The following is a 22786-nucleotide window of genomic DNA, read 5'->3' on the forward strand; positions in this document are numbered from 1 at the left end:
AGCTGTAATACGACTGAAACAGATACATATTCATGATATAGTCAGAACTGTACAGTCGACTCTACTTTCAGAAGGGATTCTTATGGATGCGGCAAGGGTTTTGTCGCTTCTATTATAGATGTAGGAAAAAAGGTTTGTCGATTGTATTTCATGTAATTACATGAATAAAATGAACAAAGTTTAGAAAATATTGTTCACGTTATATTGTATTAGTAATGTAAATAATTCTGACTAACCGACCACTTTCCACTATCTTAAACCTGCAGAGGGTCACACTGATAACGAGTCTCGGACATCCGGGACCTCGAGCTCGTGTTGTGCTGTTCAGATAGAGTTATGCTAACAAAGTGCAATGAATTTACTGCTACAGTTGTCATCCACTGTTATCAAATCACATGCACCAGGTGTACAACGGTGGCATTCAAGCTGAGCAGATAATCTAACTCATTTGTGAACGTCGCCCAACAACTTCCTTAAACAACTTCTTTTACATAATCCTATCAAGATAGAGTTAGTTGGCAATAACAACCATATCGCTTGTCTAAGCAAGTTATAAGATCGATCGAATGCTTTTCTGTGATAGCGTGCACAGGTATAAAATGCGGACGACAGCGAGTCACAAAATACTCTGTGACTGAGACATAAACTCACGTTTATTGATTCAGGTAAGAAACTTTACTATATTCTACTTTGTTAACTTATTTACCATACTATCTTATCATATCTCAACGTTTATCCATTACATAGTAGCTATATGCTTCTACCTGTGGCCTTGCTGTTTGGTTTATACTCTAGTATGTTTCTCTGATATACTCATGTACTAATGTTCATAACAAATAAGAGGCAGTGGGGTAGCCTAGTGGTTAAAGCGTTCGCTTGTCACGCCGAAGACCCGGGTTCGAATCCCCACATGGGTACAATGTGTGAAGCCCATTTCTGGTGTCCCCCGACGTGATGTTGCTGGAATATTGCTAAAAGCGGCGTAAAACCAAACTCAGTCAGTCAGTTATAAGATCGATCGAATGCTTTTCTGTGATAGCGTGCACAGGTATAAAATGCGGACGACAGCCAGTCACAAAATACTCTGTGACTGAGACATAAACTCACGTTTATTGATTCAGGTAAGAAACTTTACTATATTCTACATTGTTAACTTATTTACCATACTATCTTATCATATCTCAACCATGATCTATTACATAGTAGCTATATGCTTCTACCTCTGGCCTTGCTTTTTGGTTTATACTCTAGTATGTTTCTCTGATATACTCATGTACTAATGTTCATAACAAATAAGAGGCAGTGGGGTAACCTAGTGGTTAAAGCGTTCGCTTGTCACGCCGAAGACACGGGTTCGATTCCCGACATGGGTACAATGTATGAAACCCATTTCCGGTGTCCTCCGCCGTGATATTGCTGGAATATTGCTAAAAGCGGGGTAAAACTAAACTCACTCACTCATAATAAATAAAGGATATTTCCTGTGACATGTGAAATACGATTTATCTGTGATAAGTGTCGTGTATATATTGCGTTCTAAACGAGGTGACAGATCATGTTTCGCCAGACGCAACGAACTATTCTTTTTATTATACGCTTCCATTTTTTGTAAAATTAATACCGAGAAAATTCGCTTGACGTAATCCAAATTCTCCCAACTGGATACTAAACACTTTCCACTTCTTTGTTCAATTGGGTATTCGAAAGTTTTTAAGATCCAGATAACACATATCGGTAACAGTTGCTATTTTTTATTCATTGTGATTGTTTGAATAAGATCAGTACTTATAATAATATCCATGAAACAATCCTTTTGGCCTTAGCCCATACGTTAATACTCGGTTCTGGCGCACGAATACAAAAGGTGAACTACAAATAAATATGGAATTCGTGACCCACTCGTGTTATTTCGGGACAATCTTCTTGGCGATGCTAGTTTCCTTCACCGGAGGTTGGTCATTCGATGCCTGGACTTGCTGACCAAATGCATAATTAAAGTGAAATGCATGTGTTTAAATTGCCATTTATTGTGTTGTGGAACAAGATACTGGATAGAAAATAAATTGAGGCGTAAAGTCGTTCCGGCAAAGTGATATTTTCACACTTTTCTCAAACACAGAAATATCAGTCTTTCACACTTAAGGGTCACATGCAACGTAAAACACAACTTTGCAGATTCTGAAACCTTTCGGTATGGACTTACCGAAACAAATCATCGAAAATGCAAATTCAACTTATAAAAATGAAAAAAAACGCGATGAAAAAAAACGCGCGAAATAGTAGTTCAAATGATTCACTAATTTTCCCCCAGCGTTTGGGGGGGAATTCAAGTGGTTTCAACAGCTGGGCTGCGCTCATAGCACGTGCGCAGTGAAATAGGTTCGCGCAACTTGGAAGCGGGCTGTCCGGTGAATACTCGGTGAAGGCTTTGGTGTGAGCTATTTTTCTAATGTTTTGTTGATATCTCACAGGCGCGAGCTTTTTATATGTTATGACAGTAAATAAACTGTTTATATAATTTCATTTGTCTTTTTCACCACACGTTCTTCTTACCGAGTCACTTTCTCAGTTCGATACTTAAAAGCAATGTCATTATTTAGCGTTGACAGAATTTTTAAATGTGATATAGATATGTCGTTGTCACAGACAAAACTCAATGTCTTGTTTTATTGACACCTGTGTGTCTGCCTGCCTGTCTGCTAATGACAATATCCAATACACAACTGCGATCACTGACCACATGCAATTTGAACTCAACACCAATCAGGCTATACACCATAAACAAAATGCATTGATTTATGGCCCGAGTTCGGTCTCTGTCACATTATGTAATTACACAGACAGGCAGGTGTGATACGTGAACACATGACATGTTGATTGCAAAATGTTATACACAAAAAATGAGCATGTATTTACAAAACCCAACATCTCTATATATACACACACAATTAGCCGTGAGGGCATCTGCAAATGAACCAGCCGTTACACTTGAGTGCACACCCACCCGCTCTGACTGGCTTCGGTATCCCGGCTGCTTCGTTTCTTGGGAAGTAAACCCAAGTACACAATATTGCACTTTTGATTTGCGATTGTACGCTTATAATTTTGTTTATATTTTTTTTCATAACCAGCAATGTATATTATATGTCATGAATAAGTGATAATTGTGTTTGAATTATGTTTGATTTTTGGTTGCATGTGACCTTTAAGTATATATATAATAACTAACTGCAGATATAAAGAAAATTAGTATGCTGTTTACCTTTCAATATGTTTTTGACTATGCACACTGTGTACGTTCTGTAACTGTCCACTCAGGTAATATATTTGTTAGTTTAGTTTTGTTTTGGTTGTTGTTTAACGCCGCAAAGCTCCAGCTATATGGTGGCGGTCTGTAAATAATCGAGTCTGGACCAGACAATCCAGTGATCAACATCATCAGCACAGACCCCGTTAGTCGCTTCTTTACGACAATTATTGGTTGCTGAAGACCAATTCTAACCCAGATCTTCACGGGTAATGTATTAGAGTGCATCGGCATGTTATGTCAATCATGTGTGAAGTCCTGATTGTTGTATAGCGAAATTGGGTTTAACGTCGTACTTGAGAATATTTCGCTCATATGACGACGTGCATGCGTGTGTATGTGTATGTGTGGCTGCTTGTACTAGCCCAGACTGAAGCTGGTTTTATAGTGCTAGCCCACTGAGATACCATGCCGCAGTGAAGCATGAATACCCCACTCAGAAACATTATACTGACTCCGAGCCGACAGTCCTTGTTGTACCCATTAATGCCGAGCGCCAGGCAGGGACCAACAAGTACCATATTTTAACGTCTTTTGGTATGACGCGGTCGGGGATCGAACCCGCGACCTTCCGCCCGGCGGGCGGACGCTCTAACCGCTACACCACGGAGGCGGTTGGGTAAATAAGGAAAAAAAGACGACCATTTTGTGATTTTTATCCTGCACCTGATCTGCTGTCCAAATACCTGTGTGACCCAATAGGGCCCGTAAGTCTCGCGAAGCGCTACTTCCGGTACTAGATTTCCGGAGACAAGCGAATTTGCGCGACCGCCAAATATCACCTTACCCGACCGGACCAAGTGTACTTAATAATAATAATGTGTCCATTTATATAGCGCCAAACTCCACACTAGGTATGCTCATAGCACTAACAATCAAGGCCATTATTACCCCGGATAACCCAAGCTGCCTGTTAGGCGCTAGAAGGTTATAGTCATATGACTTTTTTTCCACCGGGTACCCATTTTCCTGCTGGGTGAACAGAGACAATTTTGAAGAAACTCACTTGCCTAAGGTGAGACCACATGTGTCACATGTGCTTCGTTGTGGGGCAGGACTCAAGTCCTAGAAACTCTCAGGAGTCAAGCTGCCAAACACGGTCACCCATCCAAGGACTCTCCGAGCTCGACGCTGCTTAGCTTCACCGATTTGTGACCTGAGCTTTAAGCACAGGACCACGCGCCACCACCTACTTCCATGCTTGGCTGTAACAGCTGGTGACAGTCGGAATAATTGGATCATTTTGGGACGATAAGATCGAAAAATTATTATTCTTTCAAGGATTATCGGTTCCTTACTGACAACCAACAACCATGAGTCAATTCGAAGACATATGAGTACATTTCTTTAGCTATAATATATTTTTGACAACCAGTGAAGTTCTATCGTGTTTCTTTTCAATTTCAGTATCGCGGACAGTGCTTGTCAGAAAATATATTTCGGGAATCAATGACATGGTTAACGTAAAATGTATTTGAGTAAACTTTATTTATTGAATTAATAAAACTATTATAATTAATATACTGTTATTCATAAAAGAGTCAAGTGTTACCAACTTTATCGAGCTGATGGTCTATTCATATTTGGCCACATTAACTCTGTCATTTCCATTTTCAATTAAAGTATGTGATTTCCAAATTAGAATATTTTTGTTTGTTAAATTTGTTATTTATTTTCTAAATACATTGTTATGCTGCAGTAATATTTTCAGTAACTATTTCAAATTAAAAACTATTTTTTACACATCAATATTTATATTTGTTAGGAACTATTTAATAGATATAATCAATGGAGACAATTGGCTTTATGCAGTGTAAAATACATGTGTAAACTAGTTGGTAGGCTTAACATATAATTCTACTCTCTTCCAAGTCTGTGGATAAGTGTATGCAAGTTCAGGTGACAGAATGACTCAAAGATACAAGAAATAAATTGTTTGTTGCTTTGCAAATGTGAAAGAAAATGCATTATAAATTTTACTTTGGATAGATTACAGGGATCTGCATGTGCCAAATTGTTTCTTTGCCATGCTGTAAATATATTGATAATTATGTATTAAATAAATAGCAGTTCTTGTAACATTATTTTTTTAAAATATGAATATATGAACTTTACCATTTATGGTGACGTTTTGATACACACAAGAAGTCCTAGAGTGACAAATCAATCAACAGCTCGAAATAATATAAAATAACCTTGATGGCATGGTTACAATTATTTCGGTTACTACTGTCAGATATTCAAAACAAAAATGTGAAAACCCTCAGCCATATGAATATTCATCATGAAACAATTATTTATCAAATTAGGTAAACATTATTTTAGTGGGGTGATATATAAAAACTGGTTGTTGGACAATATTAATTATACTTTGCACTAGATGTCTTGGGTGTTGTAAATTATGTACTATGATCTACAGTACATGTGTGTTACTTAGTTCTTGGTTATGCAGGGGTGAGCTTCTGCTGTGCTGTAAGCAAAATATGAAGCAGCACACAGCACCTTCAAGTCACAATTGGCAAAAATGCAAGATCAAATTTCCTCAAATATGGAGTAATCACTCAAAGACATTTCCTGTATTGTAAAATATACTGACCAATACATGGGGAAACTTAATGGGCATATATACTACTAGTGTGTCATGACTAGATTCTGCAGACACTGGATGATAGCAGCATGAGTATGATTACTTGTCATGAAATATAGTGTTTTTCACCAATTTTTAGTAACTTATATATTCTAAATATTCTGCCAATGAGGCCAAGGTTGGTAACTGGCATTCCATATTTTCCACTATACAGCTAGACCAATATGTTTTAAAATATTGGAAAAGAATAATGTGTACTGGTTATTGTGCTATGAACCAGTGTTGTAATCTTACAGCAAATAAAAACAAAGAATTTCATATTTCAACAAAAATTCCATGTCATGTAGAAATACATGCCTATGCCATTGATTAAGTTTAATTTTCATTGGTAAGCATGTTTTTTCATGGAAACCGGGGTAGTAGGGTAACCTAGTGGTTAAACTGTTGACTTGTCACACCGAAGGCCTGGGTTCGATTCCCCACATGGGTGCAAAGTGTGAAGCCCATTTCTGCTCTCCCCAGCATGATGTTGCTGGAATATTGCTAAAAGCGGTGTAAAACCCAACTCTCTCACTTGGAAACCTTTGCTATATACACTGAAAATCTAATCTCATACATTCATCATTATATACTTAATGTCAAATCAATATCATGGCTAACAGCAGAAATCTTCCAAACCATTCAATTTGTGCTTGCTTTATCCACACTTTAAAAAAAACAATAAACAAGTTTAACAACTATTCTGCAATTTTATTCCAAAGACGTAATTACTCATAACATATCAAACATGCTTTGCATTTCCCAGATGCTAAACCTGAAAAAATACTGTAACAGTATGAACTGGAATATTTTCATGGTCACTCATCTAAATTCTCACTGAATTATCTGAGAGTCCCAAGATGTCACAAGAAATTCCACAACACCTTGCTCATGACAAGCATTTCCTGTTCAAGCAAGTGTCCAAAGGATGATGTGTAGGGCTTTAATATGTTTTATAACTGTATATACAACACTTCAATGACTTCTTTCTTCATTGGCAATGTATTGCTTGAACACCAGATGTTAAAAGAAATCTGAAGATCTGTTTCAGTTTGTGTTGCTCTTGATGTCAATGGTTAATTGTGGTGATCTGTTCCTCCATCTTTCTCCTCTTAAAGATGTGCATCTGTTGCAACTGAAAAAAATACATAACACATGTGAGACCAAGCATTATATACTTAAAAAATGTAAACAGTTCCTTATAGTGTTGACATCAAGATATTATTGATAAATTAAGCATGTGGATGTTATGATTACGTGAACATGCTGCACCATAAACAAATGCTAAATGGGTTCCTAATATTCAAGCTCATATTACAGAATACATGTGTGAGAAACACCTATTCAGAGCTATTGGCATCAATCATAGTGTGGATATAATCATCATTATTTACACGCTATTAAATTATTAAGTCATTACCTTTATATTTTTAGAATTACACCTGGAATTTCATTGCACATAAAGTTATCTCCTGGATAATTCCAACTGCAAGATTCTTTATTCATTAACACAGTTCCCGATAAAATGTTTTATGCACAACTCTACAAATATTGACCCAAAAAATATTTTTGTGAGATTCCAAAATAACTTTACATTGTTATGGATAAACTTACCGGTAATTGATATTTGCCATGAAGAATATAATAAATGTAACACCTGCAAAATCCAACTGTAGTGAGTGGGTGAGTTAATATTTATTGTCACATTGGCAATATTTCAGTTATATCGTGACGAGAACAATTTATTATTATAGATCAATACAAATAGAAATTAAAAGTCTGTTGTCGAAGAACAGTAAAACTGCTAGTATATCACATGTATTAAAGTAAAATTAGCACGCTATCATAAAACGATATTATTAAGTAGAACAATACAATATAAAACTGGGCTATAGGTTGCCAACAAGTTGAACAGCTGAAGGTAGATGGGGACGGGAACTTACAGTATTTTTGCTACCTGCATGGACCCTAGCTGGATTTACATCATCCCTTCAGCTGTTGACAGTTTAGACATTAATTTAAACGAACATGTATACTGTGATTAAAAATGTGATGAGATTAAACGTACGATGAAAAAGTTCAAAGACGTGGTCTTATATACCCTCTCAGGGGGACAATACAATCCCACTGTAAGATATCAAATGCAATCAAAAGATTCACCAATCTGCACACATGTCAACTCCACCCTTACTGTGCGTGCCATGCTTAAACTATACCAGCCTTTAAATGAAAACAAAGAAATCCATGTAACAAATAAACTTACCTCGACTAATGAATGGGCCAGCCTGAAGACGACGCTGTGACAACTCTGCAGCTGTTTGGCAGTCTGGGCATAGTCTGTTACATGACATAGTTTTCTGAGTCACACAGCGAGTGTCGAGTATGATTATCCATGACATGCCCCATGTAACAGTGTTATCGCCATTGCCGAAAAACGTTGTTTGTCACCGGAAGTACTAAACAACGTAATGTCTCGCGAAGTGCCGTGACCTACTTACGGGCCCTATTATGTAGTTGTGTCTCACCTTGTACTAAGCTGACCTTGGACATGAGAACAGGGTCATGGTTGTCACCTTGCACCTGTGTAACCTCATTTCGATAACCTGTTGCTATGCACATGATCTATTTTTAGATCCCTGTGAGCAATATAAGTTCCCCGAAACCCTTTGGAAATTCATTCTCAGCTAAATATTTGAAGTGAATATCTCTTCTCCGTGAAAACCGTTCTATTCTCTTGACTCTACTGGTTCTATTGGCTGTTTACCTTGAAGAAAGAAAATATGCTAACGTCGAACTCGCCTGGATCATGTCAATCGACGACGTTGGTTTTGAAAAGTCAGATGCACTCCTCGGTAGGGTCGACGTACTCGAATACCATGTTCACTTAGTCTCCTTGCGCTATGGGGTTAGTAGACAATACCACGTGGATCTTGCTGCATAAATGGCAATACAACTGGTCGCAAAACTTCATCCTTGTATCTTCGAGTATCCAAGCTGCCATGAACACTGAATGCAATTCAGATAAACGTGCCCCTACTGTACGGGCAAAACCTACTCTCGTCAGATGCACTTCTCAGTAGGGTCGACGTGCTCGAATACCATGCTCTGTTAGTCTCCGGCACACTGTATGGCTACGGCTACGGTGTCCTAGTGCCATCGCTGCCGTCGGCGTCGCCGTTACAAAAACGATTTCCCAGGTGAATTGTCCAGATGTGGCGATCATCACCGGGCGTTGTCACACGTGGTCGACCACTGCTAGCACTGTCTGATGTACTGCCTGTTTTTCTTAGTCGGTGCATTAGTCTGATGACACTTGCTCGGGTGCAGCCGAAGGTTCTTGCAATGACGGTGTGGTTAGCTCCTTGTTAAGCCATTCTGACAGCTCTCTCTTTCGATTTGCCTCGTGGGATATTTTTCACTACTGTGTTGCTCACGTGTCGCATAGGCTGTTATATACCGTCAGTATCCACGCGTATTTCGTGTTACACCAGGAAAAGTCGTTTTGGATTTTTTGCAACGTTTAGGCGATTCGTTTACTTGTTCCGCCGTTTGTTCCCGGAAAGGATGGGTCTGTACGTGTGTGACATGGCTCGGTATGGTTCTATCACTTCATTTCTATTTTTGTGAGTTTTTATGTAATATTTTGTGGTTTATGGTTTCTTTTGAGCACTCGTTTATAATGCGATGTGACTTTGACAATGTATATAGATATTGTAATAAAACCATGTGTAATTTATTTATCATGTCATTTGTAAACGTAATCCGGGCCTGTAGCCTCCACCACAAAGAAATATAGATTGACTGATTAATATATATGTTATTTTGTAGGAGAAAATAGATTTGTTATGCGTGGCCAACAAGACAAGGAAATGAACGGGATAGTATCTGATTAGAAATGCTTCCCAGCAACCTGTGTTGTCAAGCTCTGTGACCTGGCTGATAGCGTGTCATCCTAACCTCATAACGTGGATATCAAACACCAGACCGCTTTCAGAATATTGCGATTTACAGGCCGCCTTCAGAAAAATGGAATACTGACAAGTTTGGAATTAACCAACCAACTCTAACCCACACAAGTGTCATTTGTCACATAATAAAACATATGTTACAAGTTACAACACTACTAAAATAATCTGTTGTTTATACGTTGTATTTGATATGAGGCAGGTTGCGGATACAATGTTAGCAATGGTGTTGGTAGAAAACATTTTCTTCCCCAACGTTTTTAACTCCAGCTGGCATGGCTTGATGCAGTAATATATGTATTTCAAGGGCCGTTGGTATCCCACGCATTACAATAAGTTGTATCTTTTAATTTCACAACTGAATTGAGGGCCAGATTGTACAGTAAGAGTAAGTGAATCCCGAATATTAAACAAAGCAATTGTAGACTGAGACCCTTTTCAGCTAGAATAAAAATCTGCAGTTGGTCCGTACCAATCTTAATAATAATAATAATAATAATAATAAGCACTTCTACAGGCAACTGAAAACAAGGGGTGATGGTGAACATGACAAACGGCCTCCCATGGATGCCAATGAAACAGTTGTGGTCTGTACCCGGCAACTGTAACCTTGAGGCACCATGGGTCCGCGATTATGACCATGCAATGCATGAGAAGGTAACTAGGTCGTTTGTCTGTTACATCTCACCAGATTGTACTTTTGCACATATTTATTTATCGGATGATCCTCTAGTGATGCATGTGAAGACTCATGATGAAAGCAAGGAATTCCACAGCTATTTTAAGCGTGCCAAGGTTGTTGGACAGAATCTGAGATTGGAGGTTGATTTTGTTGATGGCGATGTACTGCTGGGGCCCGTTTCACGAAGCTCTCGTAAGCCTAAGATCTCGTAACTTTTCTCGTAGCACAATCTTACGATTTTCTGGGCGTTTCACGAAACTCTCGTAGGCTTACGATACCTTAAATTTACGATACAAATTACGGTAAGTATTTGCTCTCGTAAATGAGCTTTATTCTCGTAAGTCAAAAACAAAATGGCGTATTATATGTTGTTAAAAGAGAAACTCAGCAAGAAAAGTATTCAAAAACAGCGTGTTTTTCCGGATCGAACATTGCTACTGGACATCGTAAGTGACGACGAACTGTTTATGAACTATCGAATGGACAGGGCCTCTTGTTTTGAGCTAATTAATCTCACTCGTCCCTACCTTCAAAGAGACACCAAGCGTTCCGTGCCGGTTTCACCAGAAACCCAAGTGCTCGCAACACTGCGATTTTTGTCAAAAGGAGGGTGTTATTCAGAGATTGGCCAAATGCATGGTATTAGCATCCCAAGTGTTTCGCGTATCCTGCATGCTACCACAGATGCCATTTGTGATTCGTTGGACAATATCCACTTTCCGACCTCTGTGAGTGAGCAGCGCGTTGTCAAGGAAGGTTTCCATAAACTGGCTGGTTCCCCCCGAGTTCTCGGATGTATTGACGGCACGCTCATCCCTATCCAAGCTCCGACTGGTGACGAGGAACCCTCCTACGTGTGCCGGAAAGGATATCATGCAATAAATGCACAGGCTGTGCGCGATGACAAACTCAGGTACAACACTTAGTAGTGAAGTCACTCCACTTCGTCTCCCATGTTTTATCAATGTGTCAATAACGTTAGATCTATCCCCAAACAAACTGGAGTAAGTTCCCCTAGTTGTGGTTCATTTAAAAAATGGATCTCCTAACATGAAAAAAGATTTAAAAGAAAAACACAGTAACTGATTAATGTCTTTATGTCATAGTTTCAGGTCACAGGCCCATAGAACATATTTACATACAATATACTTAAAAACAAACTTACACTTCCTATATACATTTGCAAATGCACAATGAAGCTTCTGATGAAGAAATTAAGCAGGTATCATTACTTGAGTGACTGTCATTGCATGAAAATAAATTTAGAACATTGCATAAGAATGTATCTAGTCACTAGTACATTACAAGTTGATAAAAAGATATAAGCAGAAATGTATTTGCAGTTATATTTTATGGAAAACAATGAAGTGATGCAAAATAACTAATAAGTATAGACATTGAAATATGAAAAAGTAACTTTTATCTTCACAAATAAATGCTAATGACATAATGATTTAGAGTTGATGATAACATGAAAATTGTTAGTAATTCTGAAGTTACAAAACTGTTTGTAAACAGTCTGAAAAACATAGTGACTTTTAAATGGAAATGTAAAGGACTTTTATATTTATTTTATCAAACTACAACACTGGTCATATCGAATGAACTAACCCACAGATATGTTTAATTTCTAGATTCCTTAATGTGGTTAGTAGATGGCCTGGGGCAACACATGATGCAACAGTGCTGTCTAGCTCTGCCCTGGGACAACACCTGGAAAAAAACCTTGTAGATGGCTGGCTGCTAGGTGACTCAGGGTTAGTGTCAATACAATTTGTTTTATCTGATTGACATGCTTTTACATCCTGGATAGTTGCTATCAGTTTTAGTAATTACTAAAATGTAAGTATCCATAAGCAATTCTCCATTTATGAAAGTAACATCTTAAAGGTTTACTATAACATAGTTTGATTTAAACACTATAAAGATATGTTCTTCTTTTGTAAGTAAATACCTAAATAATAAATACTATGTTCACTTTTCCATGACTGTTCTGTCAGATATCCAAGTCGTTCATGGCTCTTGACGCCCATTCTAGAGGCACACACACGCCCAGAAGAGCGATACAATAGTTGTCACTGCAGAACAAGAAATGTAGTAGAAAGGGCCTTTGGCGTTTTAAAATCAAGATTCAGGTATGAACCTTGCAAGTTTAATGAATGAACAAAAAAGTAAAATAATGAAATGAAAATTTGATTGCATTGTAATTCCTTCAACAGTTTAATAAAAATTAAAATACATTTATCTATTTATCATATTGTAATTATTATATGATTATCATATAATAATGTGATATGTTAAATTTAGATATATTTCTCTCTCTCTCTCTCACTCACTCACTCACGCACTCCCTCACTCACTCACTCACTCTCTCTCTCTCTCTCACACACACACACACATTGTTCTAAATTTGGATTTCCTAATTTCAGATGTCTCTACAAGAGCACTGGCTGCCTTCCCTTCACCCCAGCAAAAAGCTCCAAAATTATAATGGCCTGCTTCAAGCTGCACAATTTTTGCCTGAGTAGAAATATGCCCTGTCTTGTAGATCATGACCTAGTTGAAGATGAGAATGATGATAATCATTTTCCGGATGGTTCGCCACAGACTGATGGACAAACTGTTCGCAGAAATATCATTAGAGATAGATTCACATAAAATGTATAAAGAATGTGCATATTTTAAAATTCCGAAATGCATATGTACAGTGTAACAATTCACAGGAAAACAAGAGAATCTTATGATACAATACATAATAGAAGTGCTATTTTGGTGTCAAATATTTGAGGAATTATATTCATTAGGATTAAAGGATGTTTCTGAATAAGCTGACAAATGGGAAAGCAGCCCAAAATAACCATCATCTTATATTATAAAATTACTGCTATTTTACTTGAAAGGTACATACACATCAAGTGGTGATAATGGTTCTGTTCTCTGGCAATACATATCCATTAATGATCTTTTAGGCGAGACCAGTTTTACTTCTTGTTTTACGGTTCAGCTGGTCATTTTGTTTTCTAGAATGAGAAAAGAAAGTAAATATTAATTTTCCTCTCTCAAAAAAATAAAATCATAATGAATTTATTGGCCAAAATGTAAACTTACCCGAAAAATATTTTTAGATTCTATTTTGCCCTATATACACTACATAAATTGCCAAAAGTAAAATACTTTAAGCATTTAGATGGAGTATTATTTTTATTTTATTTTTATAATTTTTCCCTCCTGCCTTTAGGTTTCCTGAGGACAAAAATCCGTAAAACAATAAATGAAATTGGTCTGGTCTTACAATTAGTTACCATTGACAGGCCACCTAGTATAGGGTTCAGTCCATTCAAAATTTGATTACAGGGTCAATACTTAAAACTGAATCAAACTCCATTCTCCTTTTCTTTATTTCCAACTTCTCTCGTTCAGTGACGTTCCGTTCCTCCATTGCCTGAGCTATTCTTCTCAACACTTCTAACTTTTCTTTTTTGCAATTTTGACAATATTCAGAATGTCGTCGTCAGATGGATCATCAGCCACTGTAATTAAGAAATGCCTGGCATCAATTATCAAATCCTAAAATTACCGTTGAAAAACATTTTTCAATAACATTACATAAATTGGATCAGTATGATGAAATTGATGGATGCATTATAATGACTTGCCAGTATAATGTTTCCTTTTTGTCTGCTTGAACGGTGGCTTTACTGCAATGTTGGGAGGTGATATTACACTGTGCAATGATGATATCAAATCTGTTGACAAAATTTAATAGAACATTACATTGCAATTTTGCAATAAGAAGTCAATTGAAAACCTAGTTTCATCCTCACAAGAATGTAACAGCTGTCAACATTTAACATTCAATTGTCTATAAAGAGAGAGAGAGAGAGAGAGAGAGAGAGAGAAGAGAGAGAGAGAGAGAGAGAGAGAGTTGGTTAATGATATCACTATGAAATAAATCATTGAAAATATATATTGCTTTTAGGCAAATAACAAGCGTCCTGTTTAGTTTGTTTGTTGGTCGAGACTCAGTTGTCACACATGACTCTGTTGGACCTGTAATGACATTAATTACATCTGTTGAAATTTTAGTATCGGTCTAAAAATCAAACAATTGCTTTTAATTTATTCTCAAATGGTTTTATTGAATAGAAAAAATCTTTTTATATCTGAGATATACTGTATTTATGTCAATACTGCTTCTTAAGTTCTTACTTGTTTCAAAGTATTCAGACTCCATTCCACCTTAAATACCCTCTAACTGGCAAGTGGGTATGAGACTTGCTACCTATTAAGAAAAATGTGATGCTTTATACGTTATATTGTCTTTTTTTGTATTTTCAACAACTAACCAATCTAATTACGAATAATTTACTTCACACCACCAGGGTATAGATTTAAAATCTTAGTAAATGTGATTCATAATTTCTTTCTATGAAGAGAAGTTGTCAGAGAATCTATTTTCAGCACATTTTGAGCTAAGTAGTGAATGTTTCTCATACCCTTTCTTCCACATCTGACAATGGTTGAGGGCTTGGACCGCTACCAGTTTTCTTCATCTCCCTCCTTCTCATCATTTCCTTTTTTTTAACTAGGGACCTGGGAGAATTCAAAATCTTTGATTAAGGTTCACATATTAGCACTTATTTTATTCAGATTGAGTTTTTGGGTAGAACAATTACAATATTTATCCAGAGGTAAAAACAACAGTGTATAAATGATCATGACACATTCCAACAAACTCACATGATATTTCAGACAAATTTGAGAAATTTTGATAATACCATTACTGTATTATCAACATACTGTATCATAATAAGAATACATGTATGTTAACTAATTAATACTTATATTTCCTCTTTCATGGCATATACGTTATACCGTGTATATTACTTTACCTTGTCAAATAACTGGTAGCAAGGTTTTTGTACATTACATATAAATTAATTACTTGTATTTAGTGAGGGAAAAAGTATGTTACAAATTGTAATTGCAGATTAACTAAACTTGTCCTAAAGCTTTCATCAAATTGTTATTAATGTTGAATTTTGTGTTATTGTCAAACAAATTTACTCATGAAATAAGTTAAGCTTCCATGGTGAAATTAAATAACTAAAACTTTAGGTTCAGTTTTGAAAAGATCAATGTTTCCTCACCTGAAGTCAGTCCATTTCCTACGGACCTCGTCCCCATCCCTCCTAGTATTTGCATTTGCATTGATCCTATTAACAAAAACATGTTCATAATACAATGAAAGATGATATCTTTTTTGTAATATTGTCACAAGTGGTTTGAAATTATGTTGAGCATGTGAAGGTATTTCATATAACAAGATAAATTCTCAAATGTACGTAATATACCGACACCATCGCCATTTTGTATCTAAGGACGCCGTAACCTGTCACGCCCACTAATCGCTATAGCGAGGTTGTCATTATCTTTTATGATGTTATGTTTGTCAAAGTATTACATCATTTGCTTTTATGACACTTGTTATACATAAACATTAAGGAGTGTTTTTATTCGTTGTGTTTTTTTAGCATTGCGTTTAAATTTAATTAAGCTGAAATCAGAAGAAGCCTACGAACGAAAGATCGACTCTATCATCACTTACTTTTCAGCGATCTCATTCCAGAGACGCTTTTTGCCAGCAGCTGTGATGACTGCTGAAAATCTACCAAACAGATAGCTGCTGTTGTGGGCCACTTCGGAAGTTAAAATGTCTAATTCAAAGGACGAGAAGTTCGTTTTTCTCACCCTTCCCTTTGACTTCAAGTCCTCGATTGTACGGCGGGTTGTCGTCTGTTTACACAAAGGGACGTAACTCGCATTCCATGTTCTTTTCCAGTCTTCTCAGCAAAAGAGTTAGCAATACGATAGCTAAAAGTTACCGTAAGTTTTCTCGTAACAACGAGAGTATTAAGATACTTTCGTAAAACGCCCTTAGCGTGGTATCGTAAGATATATCATAGGTGTTACGAGATCTTAGGCCTACGAGAGCTTTGTGAAACGGGGCCCTGGACGGTACAGTGATGGGAGTAAACCAGGTGAAGTCCTTCACCAAGTCTGCCCAGAGTCGGTCATTTGTCGAGAAGCTTTCTGAGAAGCCATTGCATCGTGTGTACATGCAGTGCGTTGAACAGAATAGCAATCCCACCGACTCCTTCGCCTGGATGAAGTCGGCTGGTCTTAAATGTGAAACTGAGGGCTTCCTTTTTGCTACTCAGGACCAGTCACTTCCCACTCGCAATCGCCTAAATGTGATTCTTAAAGAAAATATCAATATGAAATGTCGACTTTGCAATGAATTCACGGAGACTGTCCAACACCCTGTCAGTGGATGCCCTGGCATAAACATCATATCTTAAACGACATGATGGCATGGCTCGTTGCTTTTACTACCGTCTCCGACATGCCTGTGGCTTTGACTCCGAGGTCCATCCATGGTACGACCCTGAACATGTCCAGGGCATCATGGAAAATGATGCTTTCAAACTTCTCTGGAATAGGCCCATATACAGCCTCAGAAGAAGTCCAGCCAACAAACCTGATCTTGTCCTTTTTGATAAAACCAATGAATTTATTTATATCATTGAATTTTCTGTCCCTTTTGACACCAATGTGATTGACAAGATTCAGGAAAAGCATACTAAGTATGCTGACCTCGCTTGCATCCCAAGTACACTGTCGTCAGGCTCCCCATTGTTCTCGGTGCCCTTGGTTTGGTACCTCCTGATCTCTTGGCGCAGACCAGTGGAGTGCCCGGGTTCTCCACCGGGAGCAAAGCCCTTCTGACACTCTGGGTAATGCAGAAGGCTGCAGTGTTGGGGAGCCTTCATATTCTCCGAAAAGGTCTTGGTGGGTTCGACTAGGCAGTGTTTCCTGGGAGAAGTCCCATTCGCTGTCTGGGCTGCGTGTAGAAGGGGCCCTGAGCTGATGATGAGCCTTACCAGCCTGACTGTGCCAGGATCACCCGAGACCTTACTGTTGCATTTTCATCTTTATATCTGTAAAACATAATAACAAAAGATTTATATAGCGCATTTACTAGCTGAGCAGAGCTGCTCAAAAGCGATGCTAAAGTGTGACAACGTATGGATATACACAATGCTGGGAATGTCTATTTGTATGCCTCTTGGAACAAGTGAGTCTTGATGGCATTCTTGAAATCATCAAGATACGAAATAGATCATATGCTTTCTGGAAGTGAGTTCCGCAGTGCTGGGCCTGCTGCTGTAAATCTACGATCACCATACTAGGTTGCTGACCTTGAAGATGAAGTGTCAAGCAGACTCTGGCTAGCTGACAGTAAGGCTCTGTCTGGTTGATAATCTGTGATGAGATCCTGAAGATAAGGTGGCGCAAGTTGTGTTTTGACTTAAACACAAGAATCAGTAGTTTGTATTTCACCCTTTTCTCCACTTTCAACCAATAAAGGCGCTTCAGAACAGCTGTTATGCTGTCAGATTTCCGTGTTCTCGTCGCTTCTCTGACTGCTGAGTTCTGTACTCGCTGCAACTTGTTGATGAGGGCCTTGGGTAGACCATACAACAGAGCGTTGTAATAGTCCAGATGCAAGAGCACACATGATTGGACCAGCAACAGCAGCTTTGGTAGTGATGAACTTCCGTATTTGTCTGCTATTGCGGATATTGGCATATGCTCTGCGGCATATTTTGTTGATGTGTGATTCAGCTCAGAGAGTTGACTCAAAGACAAATCCAAGATTCCTTGCCTCATGTGCTGGTTTTATGGCATGTTCTCCAATGTGAAATGATGGAAGACTCAACTTCTTTTGTGCAGATTTGGAACAAAAGATCATTAATTCTGTTTTCTCGCTGTTCAGCTTTAAGAAGTGGCAAGCCATCCACTGTTTGATGTCTTCTGCACAGAGTGTCATCCGACTGAAAGCCGAGCTGATAGATCTCTGGTCTGTGGGTTTGAATGCTAGATATAGTTGCGTGTCATCTGCGTAGAGATGTATGGACAGACCATGACGGCGGGCTATATCTCCCAAGGAAGAAGTATATATGGTGAATAAGATCGGCCCTAAGACGGATCCCTGAGGTGCACCATATAGCGAAGTTCTACCTTCATAGACATGCTATTCTTCATCTTCACAGCCTGAGTGCACCCTGATAGATATGATTGAAGCCAGTCATAAGCGGTCATAACACCAAATCCATGGTTTAGGGTCTGCAGCAAGATAGTCTGGTCGATGGTGTCAAATGCAGCCGTTAGCTCTAGTAATACAAGAATGACAGCTCCACTGGTATCAACAGCTTCCAAAACGCCATTCTGTACTCTAACAAGCGCAGTTTCGGCACTGTGCTGGCATCGATACGCTGACTGCATCACTTCAGTAGATAAGATATCTGTATAACCTGAATACACCTGTTGCAGCAGCACTCAATATTGGGTATGTTTATGAAAATAATTGTTTGTGAACAGTCATCATATGTTTCTCAAAGCATGCATTCTTCTATTTTATTTTGATACAACAGGTTCAAATGTTAAATATGACTCATACAGAGAATATAAATCTAATTTTGAAAACTTGAAACATCAGAATACCACGTTCGGATATTGCAGATACCGACACCGGAATTCATCAATAGAATAAACCATCGCCTTGACTAAAACTATTTGCGATACCACTTGTCTCGTATTCATTCTCTGAAGACAATGACCAATATTCCAGCTATATGTGGGTGGTCTGAAAGAATCGAGTCTGGACCAGACAATCCAGTGATCAACAGTACACAGCGAGCCCCATCATCCGATCCCGTTAGTCGCCTTTTTGACAAGCATGGGTAGCTGAAGATTAATTCTAACCCTGATCTTCACTGATATTGATCAATGTCATCTGAATGTGATGACCAGCGTTGCATAAATGTTGGAACTGAATGAATATTTCTCACATGAAGTGGTGTTGACTTTTGGAAAGAGATGAAGCAATACCCTCATACCATACAGTCCTTGATTATATATCTTGTCACTCTGGGATTTTTTTCATGGATATAGATATGAAACAAATATAGTGACCTCTTTCATTTCTAGCGCACGGACATATACATAGGGAATTGGATTTGTTCTTGACCATTACAGAACGATGCCTTATGTTGGCTTAGCTAACCTGATTTATAAAATTATAAAATATTATAAGATATTTCAAAGTAAACTATTAAAATGGGGTTATACATTGCGTTCTAGATTATTTCACTTATGAAGCAGGGTGCATACAAGTGTTGGTAGGTGCTGTTTGCCCGTGCATGCACGTGTTGGTATGTGCTGTTTGCCCGTGCATGCACGTGTTGGTATGTGCTGTTTGCACGTGCATGCACGTGATGGTATGTGCTGTTTGTATGGCACGTGTAAATGGTGCATTGTCAATATGAATTTTGAAACATACAGTAAGACGTATGCAGATTGATTAATGGTGCTCCTATTTATGGAACTCGTTCCTAGATGATCAAGGCGGTAGTGTAGCTATTGACACGCTGGAGACCCGGATTCGATTCCTCACATGGTTGCAATGACTGATGTCTGTTTGTGGTGTCCCCCGTCGTGATATTACTGGATTATTGCTAAAAGCGGCGTCAACCTAAATTCACTCACTCACTCACTGACACCCTACTTGTTCACAGAAGATTGTGAATATAAACATTCTTACATGGAAAATTATTCCAACTATAAAAAAAAATATTGAGAAAAAAATACATATTTTATTCCTTAACGTGTCAGGACCAGCTGCATTACTATGACACATAAAAGGATTATATTAGAATGTGACTTAACACTGACATCGGAGAGATGTGAAAACAGGGGATCCATCATAGGAAAAGGAGAAACTGAAAGAGGCAGGTGTAAAATCCTTTGAATTAACAAAAAGAAATTACAAGCTTTGTAAATATGAACTTTACACAACTTTGTAAATTGTTGTAAATATGAACTTTACAAAATAATAATTTTGTAAATTTTCGATTTGTGTCTTGTGTTAGATCGTTTGCTGTCTCAGGCAAATCTACCCTGCTGTCAAGATTAGACGGACGTGTTGTGGCCTCTTCACAAACCTTCAGCTCCCGGTAAAGGCATCAAACCATTTACATCGAGACGCGGATAATGATGCAGCAGAGACGAACAGGTTCTTAGTATTTATTCTCATTCATATAATTTTTGTATGACCACTTGGCATCGTTATGTATTAAGCCAATAGTTATTTTTTTAGATTACATATCCGAGTGAACATTATAAATTCTAGTATTTGAAATATTTCAATTTGTGATAATCAGTTGTTGCCCTCTGTCTTTGCAAGTACTGATCATCTTTTATATTCGTTCAGAAAACAGTTGTAAGCATGATGCAATCATGACATTTATACACAAAAATGTCTTAGCGCCAGGGCTAGAAGGTGGACATACGAACAACAGCTTTTGAGATTAGGTATGAAGCACGTACTTTACATTTGCATTCCAGTATGTTAGGGTGTCAGCGCCGTGCTTATTGTGGTAATTAGTGTTACCTTGCATAGCGCTCGGCATTTCGGGATAAAACAAGAATTGGCTTCTCGAAGTCAGTACAATGTATCTAAGCGAGGTATAGCATACTTCAAGAATAGTTTCACCCCTCTTGTTTTGTGTACACTGTGATTGATTGATTTATTCATTGACAGAAAAGGGGATCGTCCTTTCGACGTTTGTCTAGTTACTCGTGGTTCTTGTGTATCAGTTTTATTGGACTGAGTTGTCAAAGCTGAATCATGCACGGATTTCAGCAACTTCACCATCTGGGGATAATAATGGGTAGGTATAAAGGCTTATTTTACACTGTTTAAAGAAAATCATCATTTGGCAAGCGCAGCTATTTGTCCATAATGTAATTCAATATTTTAGCATCCACCATAGTAAAGTGTATATATTTATATATCTTTTATACCAGTGTTCACATCATGTATAGACTATGGTGTGGTGATCTACCATATGCAAAACTGTGGTGACAAACATTTGTCTGTTTATTTTCAAGGGATGTCCCCTATACTGTACGTCAGAACATATCTGCTGCACGTGACAAATGGCTCATCCTAGCAACAGTTGCTGAGATGAACGACACAAGAGTAACAGGGTGGAGAGTATTGTTGCTGGAAAGGTCAACCAAATCAGAATCTGCTTGCAGGTAAAACATTGGACATTGGTATCCATGCTCACTGTCATTTTCTGCTGAAACTGTGCAGTTCTGCATCGGATGCCAATACTCTGAGTGAGTGGTCTTTCCACAGAAACAAAAGTACATGTATGATAACATCAATGATCAATGTCCTCACTCAATAGCGACTCTAATGTCATTTCCCCTAACTTTTGCCTCGCCACAGACTTGTCTAAACGAAATGCCGTGTCTCTCTTTAAATCTAGGTAGTGTTATGTGAGTGTGTTTTTTGTAATTTGTATTATCAGTGATTAAGTGATAATTGTTATGGGTCACAATGTTTAAAGTTTTGAGTGTGGGTTTTGGCACATATCTCAATCTCACATCATATATGTTCAATGGCAGTACTATTTTTAGCGGGACGGCTTTTGATAGCGCTTCAGAGTTGCCTCCCTTGGCAATCTTGTTTATTTACATCTGTCATCATGCCATTGAGTTTTCCACCGATTTCGACGGATTTCTACAAAGTTCTGAGTGGATAATGATACAGCCTAGCATTGCTAGAATGCTCGAGAACTGTGTAAAAGCTATATAAAGGCTTGTTGTCGTGTTGTGCACGGGACTTTTCATATGACTGGAGTTATACGCATCTGTCTGCCATTCAAGACTGACCGTGAACGGTTGCCATTGTAAACAACCTTCAATCAGTATATCTGCTCTCACTGTAAATGTCAAGACTCTGGTGAGTCGATATCTTATATTTGTGACCCAATGTGTTAGATTTGTGACTCAATTGCATTGTACTAGAAATCTGTATTGTCATTCATTGTAGCTTGCTCATTGCTTGTTCAATATATTATCAAATATTTTAGACTTGTCTGTGTTCTATTTTGCTGGTTCAAAGGGGACTCTTAAACCTTTTGTCACGGCAATTTATTAACCGTAACAAAACTGCGAATTCCTTTGACATCTGAGACCTTTTGTGAAATATATTTAAACTTTCTGCAATTTTGCAACAAGTTAATTGTGAAACCAGCAAAATGGTGTTTGAACTTGAGAACCCTGAACAT

At 37.9% G+C, this 22786-nt stretch overlaps 2 long non-coding RNA genes across 3 annotated transcripts; one reads left to right on the forward strand and one right to left on the reverse strand.

Annotated features, from left to right (window-relative positions):
• Nucleotides 1-1004: 1004 nt before the first annotated feature.
• On the forward strand, nucleotides 1005-22481 carry LOC124256445. Of its 2 annotated transcripts, XR_006892915.1 has the most exons (6): nucleotides 1040-1121; nucleotides 12215-12337; nucleotides 12581-12715; nucleotides 20576-20718; nucleotides 21247-21376; nucleotides 21597-22481. It is a non-coding gene; the product is annotated as an uncharacterized LOC124256445 (long non-coding RNA). The 2 variants fall into 2 exon arrangements; XR_006892916.1 differs by lacking the exons at nucleotides 12215-12337; nucleotides 12581-12715 and having other exon boundaries at nucleotides 1005-1121.
• On the reverse strand, nucleotides 14784-15779 carry LOC124256446. The gene is made up of 3 exons (XR_006892918.1): nucleotides 15731-15779; nucleotides 15077-15173; nucleotides 14784-14862 (listed from the first exon to the last, which is right to left on the reverse strand). It is a non-coding gene; the product is annotated as an uncharacterized LOC124256446 (long non-coding RNA).
• Nucleotides 22482-22786: the final 305 nt, after the last annotated feature.

Source organism: Haliotis rubra, unplaced genomic scaffold, assembly GCF_003918875.1.
Source record: "Haliotis rubra isolate DU_JTF1 unplaced genomic scaffold, ASM391887v1 Scf628, whole genome shotgun sequence".
Taxonomy (NCBI): domain Eukaryota; kingdom Metazoa; phylum Mollusca; class Gastropoda; order Lepetellida; family Haliotidae; genus Haliotis; species Haliotis rubra.